The 15,026-nt window shown below is 50.2% G+C and overlaps 1 protein-coding gene across 4 annotated transcripts in view; it reads right to left on the reverse strand.

The window, feature by feature from the left end:
* VAV2 (vav guanine nucleotide exchange factor 2) overlaps positions 1 to 15,026 on the reverse strand; it is a gene marked incomplete at its 5' end in the record, with an annotated part of 104,012 nt that overhangs the window by 53,523 nt on the left and 35,463 nt on the right. The gene's annotated exons all lie outside the window — the stretch shown is intronic.

The raw sequence follows: 15,026 nt of genomic DNA on the forward strand, positions 1-15,026 counted from the left end.
TGGACAGACATCGCAAAGTTATTTTTCAGATGACTGTGGAAGGGAATTTTCAAGCCAGACTGACAGCATCTGATGGTTGCTCATTAGCGGTGCCTGTGATGACATTGCTCGTGGCTCTGGCAGGGTAATAAAGGAACGAGCCAGCAAAGCAAAAATCAATATGGATGAGTGTAATATTTTTCATAATGTCTTTATTGTGCACAGCTTTCCTTACGCAGCTATTATTAGACACTTTCTCTTCCTTTCGCAGGGAGCGAAGAGATGGGAATTGTTCTTATTCACAACTGCCACAGCAGAAAATCATACACTGATTTCATCATCCCTGAAGAGTTTATGAATTAAACCCAAATAAGACCAGACTAAGTCAGACATTCATCCTAACTGGTGGAGCCGGTCTCACTGCTCATGGGCAGCTGGGAACATTCATGCAGCACCAGGTCCCCCCGAGCTGTGGAGAAGGAATGAGGTTGAGCCCCTGGATGCTCATGGTAGGAGGAAAGGAAGAAAAACTCCACTCAACAGGAAACTTTGTGAGCAGATGCAGCAGAATCGCATCCTTCCCACCAACATCCTTTCTATGAAAGCAGGGACCCCAAATGACTGATGCCAAAGGGAGAGTTTTGCACTGATGTGAAGGCTCAAAGCCATAAGAAAAAGCGTGCTGTGCCACAGGGAACTGTGCTGGACACCGGGCAGGCAGAGGAGCGATCGCTCGCAAGAGTCATCCTGCCCCGAAAGAGGTGACTCACGGTGAGGAGCAGGGCTGGTGGGAAATACCAGGCTTCCACCACCAGCAACCTGGACCAGAGGCTGATACATTGGACAGCACCTCCCTGAAGCCAGACTTTGCACACCCAGCAGTGCAGCACAGGGGGCTGGAGCCCTGGTTTTGGGGTGCTTTGCTCTGCCCTGGCATTATCAGTGGATCCACTCCAGTCTGCATTTACGCATTGCAGGATAAGCTCGGAAGCACCACAATTCCAGGCAGGAGCACTGCCCAGCAGGCATCTCCCCATCCCTGCCGGGACTGCAAGGGATTGATGCTTCCCAACATCAATTAGGTACAGTGAAAATTACCTTAATTCCGCACAGTGAACCAGCACCTGCCAAGGTCAGAGCAAGCTGTGCTTTCAGGCTCAGTGTGCAAAAAGCTCTTGGGCACAAAGGTGGAGCACTGACAGCGGAACCTTTGCTGCACAGCAACAGGAGTTACCTGCCGGGCTCAAAAAGCCACTGCCACCCTCCTCTGTCCCCTGTGTCATCTCCTGACAGCCTCACTCCCACTGCTCGGACTACTCTCTGGCACGGTGCAATGAGCAACGCTTCCACAAGGTCCTCAGTCTGTGAGCATCACCCCCTGCCAAAGGACACTGGACCCTTACTGGCACCTGCTGGATGCAGAAAGGGCTCTTACACATTAAGGTCCTCTTGTCCTGCTGCTGCCAGCGCAGCGCTGGGCTGAGCTCACCTCCATAGCAAACCTGAGGCTGCTGAGCCCGCAGCCCTGCTGCAGCCTGGTGCCAGGCAGCACTGGAGCCTCACCAGAGCCACAAACACCAACACACCTTGCTGCTGCCCCGTCATTGTGCTCTGCCCCACTAACGGTGCAGCTGGTGGCTTCAAAGGCTGCAGGGGAATCACTGCTTTTATGTGCAACCAGGTGGGTTTTGATACCTGTATCTGGGCTGTTGAATATAATAAGGGACAAAAGGAAAAGAAATGATTCGTCTGTGGCTTTGCTCTTGGTGAGTAAGCAGAAACCACTGATTAAAAATGAGAAACGAGAAGAGGAAGTAGCTCTCTGCTTCATAAACAGCTTGAGATACAATGGTTTATACTGTACATAAATTTAAACAGAGGAATAAATAGCCTCCTTCTGGATACTGGCCTAAGCAAAACGATGGCAGGACGGAAGCAGTGCTGCAGAGATGGACCATATGCACTTAACACGGACAATAAGACCTAAACAAGGGCAGATGAGGAGATTTTACCTGTCTCAGAACTAGTCAGGCTCAGTGCAAGGTTCCCGGCCCAGCTCAGGCCTTGGCAGCGGGAAGATGCAGCCCAGGAAGCAAACAGCACAGGCGGAGCAGAGCATGGCAGTAGGAAACGTGTACAAACAGCACCAGGGCTGCTGTGGCAGCAGTGGGGCTCTGCAGCTCCGCAGCACACAGCAAGGTGTGTACAGCTGCAAAGGAGCCCCAGCACAGAGCTGGGGGAACGCCTGTGCTCCTCCATAGAAGCAAACCCACCTTTGTGAGGATCCCTCACAAAAGCAGAAATCAGCCTGCGACAGCCCAGAGCGAGCTGCTCTGCTCTGTGGGAGAAGGAAATCACATTCTGGGAGCATTCTGCACAGCAGCAGGTCCCACACGAGCCCTGCCCAGTCCCACACAGCCAGTACTGCTGCTCCTGGTACTTCTCACCTCCAAACACTTCACAGCCATTAACGAATGCCCACAAAACCCCTGTGAACTGTCAGTGCCATTCTTCAGATGGAAACACTCACGGTCAAAGACATTGATCAATTTGGCCAAGAGGAGGAACGGGTGGATGGTGCCGGGAGCCCCAAGGCAGGGAGGGAGCTGAGCCATGCTCCGAGGGGCCAAGAAAAACGGAGCTGTATTTACAGCAAACAGCAGGTATAAAAGCACAGAGCCATGGCACAGCGCAGCTCTGTACAAAGGGGAGGGGGCTTATACACAGAGGCCTGTGTTGAAGCAATATTTACTCTACCGAGCGCTCATGGGACGGTGCGAGGCACCGCGGGCTCTGCCGAGAGTGTAACCACGGCCGTGCCGCACTGAAGCAGGCAGCACGGGCCAGGCAAAGAGGGAAGAAAAGCTCAAGGACAAGACGCAGCCTGGCAAAGGGATTTTCTCCTGCACCCTCATCCAGATTTCTACTGGGAAAACAAGAGCGAGTTAATTCACCGCACTATTGGGTCCGTGGGGTAGCGTGTAGCAGAGGTTGAAGAACACTTGCTTTTGGCAATGCAACCTCCACCATTGGGTCAACCACTTGAGCCTTGCACCGCGGCCGGGATCCTGGAGGTGTTATTGCTGGAGACAGCAGAATAAGTCTTCAAGGGCATCACGGAAGAAAGGGAGGAATCAAACCCCGTCTAACTCTTTGGGAGTGAAAAAATAGTATGGAAAATACACTTGAGGCCGCAGAGCATAGCGGGGCTCCCTCCTCCCCTTGCTTCCCCAGCAAAATGTGCACAAACACATCCTGTGGCCGGGGCTTTTCATCCGCTGCCAAGGAGATAAAGCGAATTCCTGCTGCTCCGGCGGTGCGAGGCCGCGCCAGACCCGGCCGGAGCTGAGGCGGGCTGGAAATGTGCCCTTCCTTCGAGGGGACACAGGGTCCTGCCACCGCCCCCCGCGGCACAGGGCAAGGGGCAACAGCCACTTCACAGAGCTTCAGCCACAACCTCAAGCCATCGCTCCTTTAGATGGGCCATGGGGAAAAATGACTCTGTTTATCCCAGCAGCAGCCTGGCACAGCTCCTGCGTGTCCACGCAACACACACACATCTGTCTACGCTTCCTTAAGCTCCCACCCAACCTCTGGGCAGGGCAGCCAAGCAGCTAAAGGATCGCCAGAATGGTACAACCTGGCTACCAGCACAGCGCAGGAGATGAAGGGGGAGTTTCCCTTCTAGTTTCTAGTGTTTCTGCACACACTGGCAGCTGCTTCTCCATTTGCAATCAACAGCATCCAGCAAGCGCGTGGAGAGGAGCTATGACAAGGTTTGCCCATAGAGGTTTCTGCATCCATCTCCATGGCATCAAATCAGACCATCTGAAACCCCAGCTGAAAGGTGCACTTCCTCACTTCCAATCCTCCCTCTAGCACTTCTGCACATCAGTGGCCCCAGAGAGTGCCCAGCAGCACTCACAGCATCAGCTGCCCACACCACACTAACGCTCCCAGGGCTGAGGCTGCAAGTCCAAACAACCACAAATTTCCTAAAGCATCGGTGGTTTCACAGCCTGAGGCAAATCCTCATAGAGTTCTACTCTACCTTTGAAGTGCTAAAGCACCACTTGTCTCCAAAAAACCCAGCATGGGGCTTGTTTCCTTAAATCTCAAGCCATTGCAGACCCTTACCTTCCTAAAAGCTTCGACCTGTTCATTGTTCATTTTTTAATCCCTGTACTAAGGATACAATTGCATTTTAGCAGCTGGTTCTTCTCCCCAGCCGAAAGCCCCTTCCCCAAGTGCATCCCACACAAATCCCTGGCATCAGCGCTCGCCCAGCCCTGCATCCATAGGCAGAAGAGCAGCACCACAATAAAGCGGCATCAGCAGCACCACAATCCAGGGCTGCTGCTCGACTACTTTAATTTCCCACACTCACACAGCTCCTTGGGAACTGATTTATAAGTACAGTATAAAACCTCATTGGAATCAAAACTAATTTATAGACTCCAGAGGAAAAAATTGACATTTTCTAGATCACGCACCATCTCTGTAAATCAATTTCCATTGTGTGCCCCTGGTGCAAGCTGCTTCCAGCCTCTGTAAATAAATGCCAAGGGTAATGAGTTCTGAAACAACCAGCCTGAAAGTAACATGGAAAATGACAGTCACTGAAAAATCCTCATGCTGCCAAGAAGCCCAACTGCAGATTAAAATGATTACCCAAATCCAAGTGACGAGGTGGAGGAGACCAAGGAGCTGAGCAAGGAGCTGATTTTGTGCCTTTTGTTTGCTTTAGCTCCCTCCTCCAAAGCCAGGGAGGATGCTGAGTCCTCTTCTCATTAGTGACTGCTCCTCCATAATAACAATAAAAATAAATAATGATGATGATGATAATGATGCTGATAATAATAATAATAATAATAATAATAATAATAATAAAAGATAATCAGTGCTGGAGGAGGGTGAGCTGTGCCCCTGCACAGGTAGTGAACCTCCAAGAGATCTCAGTAAGGCAGGAGGGGACAACTGAGAGCCCTGTGCAAGGAAGGGCTTTTATATGGACAGAAGAACTGCAAAGAGCCACACAAACCCATAACGCAACTCATTAGCACACCATGGGGTCAATGAGCAAATTGCAAACCGTCATTTCTTGGGGGATAACTGTCTCCTCCAGCTGCAGTTGTGCAAGTCGGAGTTTGAAGATCCCCTTCACCATCACCTTCGCTTTGGGAAGAGGCAGGAGATGGGTGCAACCCAGGTCCAGGTTTTGTACTGAGCAAGAGAGGAGGTCTTTGAAAAACCTGAAAATCACCTAGGATGAGCGTGCACCCATCATGCGTGAGCTCCTGTGTTCTGTGAGCTCTGCTGCAGACTTGGCTGTCGTGGAGCAAGATGCTTTCCATGCCATCTGCTCTTCTGATTCTGAAGGCTCAACTCCACGGTGAGAGGCAAGACGCTTTGTTCATCAAACCTGAGGGAGTTCACATGCTTCTCAGGGCATCTCTCCTGGTCCTCGAGCATCAGTTGAGCTGAGCAGGAGCAGCCCCTGCCCTCTGGTTGCTTCCTTGGCAGGGATCCACTGTTCATATTTCAAGCTTTAGGATGCTCAAGGATGAAAGGTGAGGGATGTCAGCAGCTAGCGCATCTCCCTGGGCCCTGCCGAGCACCCAAGCAACGCCTGATAAAGAGTGGTCCTCCGATCATTGAAATCACTTGATGTATAAAAGAAATCTGAATTTATGTAGCAGAAATGCTAATTCAGCCCTGAGGCCGTTCTCCTGTATGTGCCCAGGAGCCTCCTGGCACACATGTGCTTCAGAGGTGAGTTACTCAGAAAATAAGAGCGAAGCTAATTACTGGTCCCAGTGCACTAAAGCTTTTGTTACAGTTCAGAAGGAAAAGAAACAAAAAAGACCAATGTAGAAAGAACTGGAGTGACTCATATTTGTCTTCCATTAAGAAAAGCCTAGCTAAGACGGATCTGCACTCAGCGAAAAAAAAGGCAAGGCCGGGTCTCATCTGCCCCTCTCTGCAGCAGACACGCCGTGTCCATGTGTCCATGGCAGGGAGGGGGATGCTGACTGGGGCAATAGGGGAGCCAGGGCACCCTGAGCTACCCCGGGTCCTCAGACCTTGGCTCTCCCAGGCCCAGCTCACCCCTGGGGATGGGTGCCTGGAATTTATAAAATACTGATGTGTAGAGAATTAGGAGAACCTCTGGGAATGGGACAGGCTTCTTGAAACAGATGCACAGTGACGGTGGTGGGTTATCACCAGCACCGCTCCCTGTCCAGAGACACCGCACAGCCTGGAGGCAGCCCTTGCAACACACAAGTTCATCATCTCCTACCACAGGCAACGGGGATGGAGCTCCCTGTGCTCACCCTCCTGCTTGGGAAACACAGCGTTCGGGGTCAGGGCAGCAGAAACCAAACTGGGCTGCAGAACAAAGTTTGCAGCTAAAAGCTCAACAGGGTTCATTCGTGCTTCCCAGCTACAAAGAAAGGCCCCTGTTTGCCAAGTATTTCACCTTGGCTTGGCAAAGAACTATCAACCAAAGGCACCTAAGTCACGAAACCTCACCATAAAAGCCTTGGCACTGAGTAAAAGCAATATTTAGGTGTCCTGCTCAAAGAGAGGCCAAGAGAGAGATGGAAACTCCATATGACTGCTTTATATATCCAACAGCTTTATATATTTAGCTGTCTGCAAAGGGAAATGTGCAGCTGCCTAGAACGATGGCAGCAGTTTCTGACACCACACCATGCCCTGAGAGAGCTGCTGGCAGGAAAAGGCCTTTGCCCAGCGAGCCCACGGGGGAGGCAAGGCCACGGTCCCGACATGCACCCAGCCATGCGGCACCTGGAACACCAGCCCCATGCAGCCCTTTAGAGCAGCATTCCCCATTGCTCTGCAGGGCTGCTCCTGGCACGAGTGGAGAGGAGCCTCACTGCGACCCAGGGCACCCTGCATCGCTCTGGAGGAGCATCGAGGGATTGATGGCTCCAGCACTGCTGACCCAAACTGCTGGAGCTTAGCCAGGCCTCCAGCTCGAGCAGAACGATACCCCTGAACAACAGTGATGCTCTATAGTACATAGGTAACATCCCAGCACAGGCACGAGGGGTTCGTGTAACACATCCGTGTGTGTACGGAGGGGAGGACACTTCCCTCTGCGGCACCATGTGATAGCCTGATACATCATCGAGGCTCAGCTGTGGGGCAGGAGGACACACAATAACTTGCATTACGATTTTCTGTCTGGTTTAAATACTGATAAAATATTAACATTTATTTCTATCATGTTTTTATTAAAAAACTGCTGTGCCGACACTCGCTTGTCTGAATGAAGGAGAAACCAGGTCTACGCAAAGTCAAGTGAAAAGGAGACAGTCTCCTTGCGACTGACAAGATAAAGCCTCCAAATGATTGACAGGACAAAAGACTTTTGTTTGCAGTTGATAGGCAATGCAGTAATTTTCTTTAAATGGCATCTTTTCTCCCCAGGTCTTCCTGGAAAAGCACAAACCACAGAGAAACCCCATACTGAGCTGTATCGATCCCTGCCCAGCCAGGGGCGCAAAAGCCCTTCACCACCATGTCTGCTATGGGCCACAGTGCAAAGAACCCAAGTAAATCCAATATAAGCTTGAGAGCCAGCCCAGCTCTCACAACAGGCACAGTCGCTGTGCAAATGAGCAGCAGCAACATTGCTGGTGGAACATCATCAAATCATTACATTCTGGGTAAAGGGAGCCTTCCCTGACAGCAAATCCTGCCTTCCCTCACAGCAAACCCTATCACATCCCTGCCCATTTTCCTCTTTTCCCAAGCTCCTGCCCTCACTAGCTTCCCTTCCCCAGCAAAAATAAATTCAATGCGCCGTGGTGACAAATTCATGTCAGATGTGCTGTGCTGGCAGGCATCTTGCAGGGAATGGGGTTTAGCCCTGATGGAGCAGCCGGGATGCTCCATGGGACAGGCAGATCAGGGAAGGAGAGGGTGACCCTGGCCAGGTTTGCTCTCACTGCTCCACTCTGCGCAGTTCCAGCTCTCAGAAAACCCCTAACCACAGGTTAGATATGATTTTAAATGAAGGAAAAGCAGATTGTAAAAACAAGGAAATCCATCTTCTCCAAAATGCACTTTTCAGACAAAACGATTGGCTGCACTTCAGCCAAATTTAGGAGTGTTTTCAGTTAACAGCTTGTTTGGGGAAATAGATAAATAAATAGCTCAATAAATTAATAAGATGAGCAGCCCCAAGCTGCAGGTGCCATTCTGCCCTGATGTGACCCACTGGCTGGCAGCACTGTTACGACAGTGAGCAAGATGCTTTGCTCTTTTGAGAGTGCATGAGGCAGTCCATGCAGGGGGCAGGTCCCTGGCACAGATAGCCCACACATCTGCTGTTTATGGCAGAATTTGGGAATAACCCAGAGTCATTCACCAGCAAATCAAAGTGCAAATAGAATCAATCAGGAGCATCTGCCCTGCTTCTTGGCAAAAGCCCCACCAGGCAAAGGTGATGAAGGATGGGACAGACGCATTCGACTCCCAGAAGCCAAACCTGACCATCACAGCAAATACATACATGCAGAAACTATATCTGTGCAGGTCTGTCACAAACATCCCTGTGTTCCACAGAGCCCATTCGACTGAGTCACCATCCAGATTGACCCCAACAAGAAGCAGGAAACATCTTTCTTTGCCAGCAGCAAACCCCAGCAAGCCAGAGGTAGAACTGCACGATCAGCTTTCTGTGGTAGAATCACAGCTGCGGCCCAGATACAGCCGCCTCCTTAAAAATAATAGTAATCTATATGTGAGAAGAACAGAAACATCATGTCTTCCCTATGAATAATGACTTAAGACACCAGGAAAAATACCCCACACATGTTAAATGCCACGGCTGTTAGACCACCTCACATCTGTTTTCTGCTCCACATTTCTCTGGCTTTCCTGAGTTCATACATATTTAAAAATCCCAATAGCTCTATTACCTCTCACATCTTATAACATTGGAAGATTAGAGTCCATAAGGGAGAGAAAAGAGAAGAAAAGAGAAGAAAAGAGAAGAAAAGAGAAGAAAAGAGAAGAAAAGAGAAGAAAAGAGAAGAAAAGAGAAGAAAAGAGAAGAAAAGAGAAGAAAAGAGAAAAGAAAGGAAAAGAAAAGAAAGGAAAAGAAAAGAAAAGAAAAGAAAAGAAAAGAAAAGAAAAGAAAAGAAAAGAAAAGAAAAGAAAAGAAAAGAAAAGAAAAGAAAAGAAAAGAAAAGAAAGCATCACGGGGAAGAATGTCACCCTGGAGCTAGAATAGTATTTACCCCAATCCCGTGTCTGAAGCAGTTTTCCCTGGAGGGGCTGCCTGGGCGGGAGCAGGGACAGGGCTCGGCTTCCTCTGCAGCCACTGCTCTCAATGTCCCCCTTGTTCTCCCAGCAGCATCAGGCTGGAAAACTATGAATCAGAGTTGGCACGCTCTCTTCACAGCACCGCAATGGAGGGAAAGATATCACAGCTCGCTCTGGCAGTGGAGATGCAACTGCAGAGGTGGACACTGGGCACACTGAGGTGTTTTGAGTGGGTTTTTGGGCACTTCCCTCCCTGCAGACACCCATCTCTGACTGAACTTTCAGCCCCAGAAGTCCATATCCTCAATTACCAACTCTCCAGCCCCAGATCTCTATGCAGGAACCACAAAACTTCACAGCACAGCAACTAAAACATTAAAGCAATAAATATTTGCATGTTTATATAAATCTTCACATAAATATTTTGGTCACAACCTGCATTGATTTGTTTTCTTTTCCCCTCCCTTCTTGCTTCACTTCCACACTATTGATGTGGGGATATTTTCCTGCATTACAGGAACAGTTTTCCCTCTCAGAAGGAAGCGGATGAAGAGTCAGCGCCAGCCGTGAGCGTGCCGACAGCCACACCACAAGAGCTGAATCCTTTCAAAGGCTGAAGAAGGACAATTTCAAGTGACCTCATCATAACTTTAACCTTATTTTATTCCCCTGATGTAGGGACAGGTTGAGAAGCAGCCGGTGAAGCTCACTGGGGGTGAAGCTGCTCTCTATGAGGTTCCTCGTGGGTTTGTGGGTGTGCAGCAGCAGCTGACTAGGATTTATCTGAACATTTCTACAATGCCACTACTAAAAAGCTCTACTCTTCACCCTGCCTGGGTGGTGACTCCCATACACCACAGCTTCTCTCCCAGCCCCACAAAGCACCTTTGCTAGCTCTCAGGAGTTGTGATGGACTTGCAATGACAAGTACCCAAGTCATTAACGAGCTTACACTGGAAATCTTGCACATACACCTTGCCTGTGGGGCTCCTGCTGCGTGGGTGCAGGCTGTATGGACAGCAAGGCTTGAGGACACCCACAAGGCTAGTGATGCTGAAAATCATGACAGTAAATGGCAGCACCCACCTGCGCATCACCCCCGGCCCAGGGCACAGAGCGACCTCCTCACACAGAGTGACAAAGGCGGACATCAGGGTAGCACAGCAGCATTGCAGAGGAGCAATCACCAGGTCCATCTTCAGACCAAGAAGTAGGGATGGAAGCAAAGCACGAGCACTGCTACAGTGAGGCCAGCCCGGCTGCAGCATTTCCAGCACACAGGGAGGCACAGGAATCTCATTTATTGGGGTCAACTCTGTTTTGACCAGGGAACAATCAGCTGGAGCAGGAGGGAACAAAAATGCCAATTCTATGTCAGTTTTAAAGCCGTTCATAAAGTTCCAGCTCCACACTCTTGTGCATCCACACACACCACATGCAGCACTCTGCTCACTGCTATGCTTCAGCAGCTCGTGTGTCTTTAGCGGCCGGGGTCCCAACACTGCTAACGGGACCTAATTTGCTCTTACTAATATTTTATCCATGGTACTAGGTCATGTTTCCCTTTCCACTTGAAAGGCATCTCCGGCTTATTGGCAGCAGTGAAATTAATAGGGAAATCATTAGAAAGCATAAGGCACAGGCCATGCAAATCACACACCACAGAGGATTATTTCCAAACAATAAAATTAATTGGTGTCATCAGCCACCAGCAGGAATGCAGAGAGAGTTTGCATTAAAAAACATAGAGGATTATTGACAGCCTGTGCCTCCTCATACATAAAACATCTGATGGCATCATTTCATTGTATTATTCCCTATGCACGAAGGCTTTCCCCGTGTGGAGCTGCGGAGCAGAGGCGAACCAGACAGCAGGACACAAATGGGACAGGAACACCACAGCAGCACCTGGTGCTCACCTGCATGGGTCTGCAGTGGAAAAGCACTCAAAACCTTCTGCAAGTCAAGCCCTACAAAAATGGGCTCTCTGGACTCAAACTGATGCCTTCTTTTGGGCACCTGGGGCACAAGGATTTGCTGATTGTAAGCACTTACAGGGAGCAAATCCCACAGCAAAATAGTCAGTCCTGGCACAACTCGTGTTCAGCTCCCAGACACTGAAGCAAACACCTCCCCGATCCTCCAAGGTGCAGGTCTGGGTTCCCACTACAGGGGGGACTGGTCCCTTGGTGATCCAGGGATGCCAGGCAAGCACGAGCAGAGCACTTGGGCCTGGGCTACAGTATTTTCCCCCAATATTCAAACATACTCATACTCTTGAGAGGCAGAGAAAGCCATCATCTGAGCAAAACAGTGCAAATACAGTGCTGCCATTGCCACAGAGGTTAAAAAAGAGAACAATCAGTTCCAGGTCTGGAGAAGGCATGTATGAGTTTGTTTTGTTTCAGAAGAAAAAGAATAAATAGTAGCCTCCAGTCAGGATAATATTTATTCACATGCTTCACTTTGAAGTTCAGCCCCTGTTGGCTTCACGTGGTTAAATCTCCTGGAGAAGAGAGCTCTCTGAAACCGCACCCTGAGCGAGGGAAGGAAGAAAGGAAACTGTTCAAACACCAGCATTAGGGAAGCAAAATAAGCCTCAGCACTGGGGGAATTATCACCGTCCCTCAAAAACACAGAGGAGAACTTGAACAGGTTTGTTTCTGCACCTCCCTCAGACAGTGCAGAACTGCAGAGCAACAGCTCAGGTTCAGGGAACTGCACTTCATAATAGCAGGACAAGCAAAATGAGAAGAACAGCCCAGTTAATCTCCAAGGTAAATCCCCATCCACTTGTTTCCTGCCCTACAGAGGATTTCTCTGTACTGCATTTCTCCCTGACAGAATTTGGATGTGTTTCTGTACTTGCATGAATACCTGGAGAGCTTTAGGCTGGGAAACGGGTGGGAGCAGAGGCAAAGACAGGCAGAAACACGCCAGGGCTGGTGGCAACGCATCCGCAGCAAAGCCTGGAAAAACACCATCACATCCAACATCCCCGCGGGAAGGCCCTCCCCAGCCCCGCGCAGCAGGATCTGCCCACGAGCTGCTTAAGGAACTGGGTATTTTCCTTCTCCACACACGTGCCCCAAGGAGGACCCGCCAGCACCGGGCGATGGGCGGCAGGTTCCTGCCCCCAGCCCCTGAGCTCGGGTTTGTGGGTCAGGCTTCAACCTGCACGGAGCAGTTCTGTGCACGCTGCGGTGCAGGTTTGCTCAGCGCATGCCAAGGAGCAGCAAAGCAAACAGCCCTGCCTTGTCCTAACAGGAGCAGCACGAGGGCTGCCCCACAGAGAGCCGCCGGGCAGCTCCTTCCTTAGTCCCAACACAGGGAACATTTTCTTTCCGGCATTGCAAGCACACCACAGGTAATCACTGGTATCAAATCCCTCTTCCATTTCACGTCCTGTACTGCCCAGAACATGAACACTCAGGACAGGAAAGTGCCCCTCTCCATATCTTGCACCTCTTATCCACTCATGGGTCCTCTTTGCTGAACACGTGGGTAAACCAGTACGCCAAGTTACACCCTGATACCCTTAACAAACTGTACTGGGTAATGTCTCTTATCTGACCTTTCTTTTAGTTGGTTCACTCATATTTATAGTCATGCTTCATTTTTCCTTAAGTGTGCTCTAGTTATGGCATTTACTCATTTATGTTTCAGAAGAGAATAGAGTAAAAATGGAGTTAATGGAGCTAGAAATAGGATGAAGCCAAACCACAAAACTCTACGGATTCGCTTGTCCTTCAGACCGCTTACACAGACAGGAACTTGCTGCGACTGATTCTCATTGATTGCTGCCTCTTTACACGCCTTTCTGAGGCAAGACAGAGCTGGAGAAGCATCTGGGAAGAGCAGAGTGCCTGAAGTTCAACGTTTTCTGCTGTTACTCACTCCTGTAACACACGGTGCAAACAGAAGCGCCTGCTGCAGTTCATGGTGCGACCTCACAGAACCCAAGAGCTCCCTGGACTGGCATGGACACTTTGCCCAGCAACAGCACCCACCAGCCCTGTGATGCAGCTCCTTTCGTCCGCTGCCAGGGCTCCCAGCACTGCCCCTTCCTGGCACTTTGAAGGTCCCTGCCCCTGCGAAAACAAGAAGTCCAAAGCTGAGCATCCCTGGCCACAGACCGCCCATCCCAGCTGTGTCCCTTGGGAGTCTCAGCTTGGTCCAGGACAGGTTTTCTGAACCTTCCCTTGTGTTTGGAATCCCCCCTGCTGCGAGGACCTACTGCAACTGCTCTGGGATCAGGAGATGGTCAAAAGCTGCCCAGTCCCGAATGTTATAAAGAAAACTTCCTCCCTGGCATTTTTCTTAAAGCCTCAGCCCCAGGAGCCCTGCAGTTGCCTGTTAACTGAGATGTCAGGTTTATTTTTCAAGGTTTTAGCCCCTCACAAATGCAGAAAACCCCAGAGCATCACTGAAGTGCCCCCTGCTCACTTGAAGAAAAGCCTCTGGAAACACTCCTGCAGTACTGTTGTTTTTAAACGAAACAAACCCACTTTGAGAGCACGTAAGCCATACCCCCGGATTCTCTGCAACACCAATAGATGACTGCACAGGCACAAGAGCTTGCTGCAAGTCCCTGCACACAGCCAAGGAGCAGAAGGTCTGGGCAGAGCTGGCAACTGGCTCCTCAAGGGACAGACATTGGGGGACACAAAGGAGTGACCACACACAGGCAAAGAGCACCACAAACATCCCTGCTCCCAGGGGGCTCAGAGCTCAGCCTCCCCAAAAGCCTCATCCCCCCCATCCCCCTGAGGACCAGCAGAGCTCCTGCTCCCCAAGCCCTGCACTGCAGCCAGCCCCGGCTGTTCCAGTGTCCCCCTGAAAATCCACTCTGGAACCTCATCAGGAAAAGCAGCCCTGTGAAAACAGAGCAGCGGGACCCAGACAACCAGGGTCAACCCTCACAGCCTTCATTGTGCTCCCCCTTCCATCTCCAACCAACAGAACCAGTGTGTCCCAGTGTGCCCAGGAAGGGTGGTGAAGTTCTGATCCAAGGACAAGCTGGATGCTAATGGCCAGCCAGCAGCGAGGGGAGATTTCATCAATGCACTAATGGAATTTGCCAGGAGGCATTTTAAAAGTCAATTCTTCACACTCCAGTAATTAGAACAATATTATGAGACCAGGCGAGGTGAGGGCAGGCGGCAGCACACGGGGACTTGGCTGACGCAGGGAACAGGCTGCGCAAACACAGGAGTCAAGTGAGGCCTCAAGGCAAGAGTCCTTCACATGGCTCCCTGCATGCTGGGGACAACCCCAAAGTTTATCCACTTCCCAACTGTAGATTTTTCTATGCACACGTGAAATTCAATTTCATATTTAGATTAAATACAGACCAATGACCCTGACCCAACTTCCTTCCTTACCTCAAAAATACCAGCAAGGTCAACAGGGGTTTTCTGCTTCCAGGGCAATACATTCAATTTAAGGTCTGCTCCAGAGTCAGCCAGTGACTGATAAATCCCTGTGCATGATCTAAGACATCATAAAAGTCTAATCCCATTGAGCACTCAGGCCCCAAAGCCAGATTCCCACAGAGGAGCTGTCATCTAAGTCTGCAGAAATCAGAACACCCCAAACTGCTGCATTAGATGAAGATGCTCAAAATTAGCTTCCTGTCCAGCACCTACTACAAAGGGATGAAACATCTCAGCGGAAAAGCAAAACCAAACCCACCCACATGCTGGTGGATCCATCTCTAACACCTCTCTGGAGCAGCCCCTCTGGGA

This window comes from Psittacula echo, assembly GCF_963264785.1.
Source record: "Psittacula echo genome assembly, chromosome: 16".
Taxonomy (NCBI): Eukaryota; Metazoa; Chordata; class Aves; order Psittaciformes; family Psittacidae; genus Psittacula; species Psittacula echo.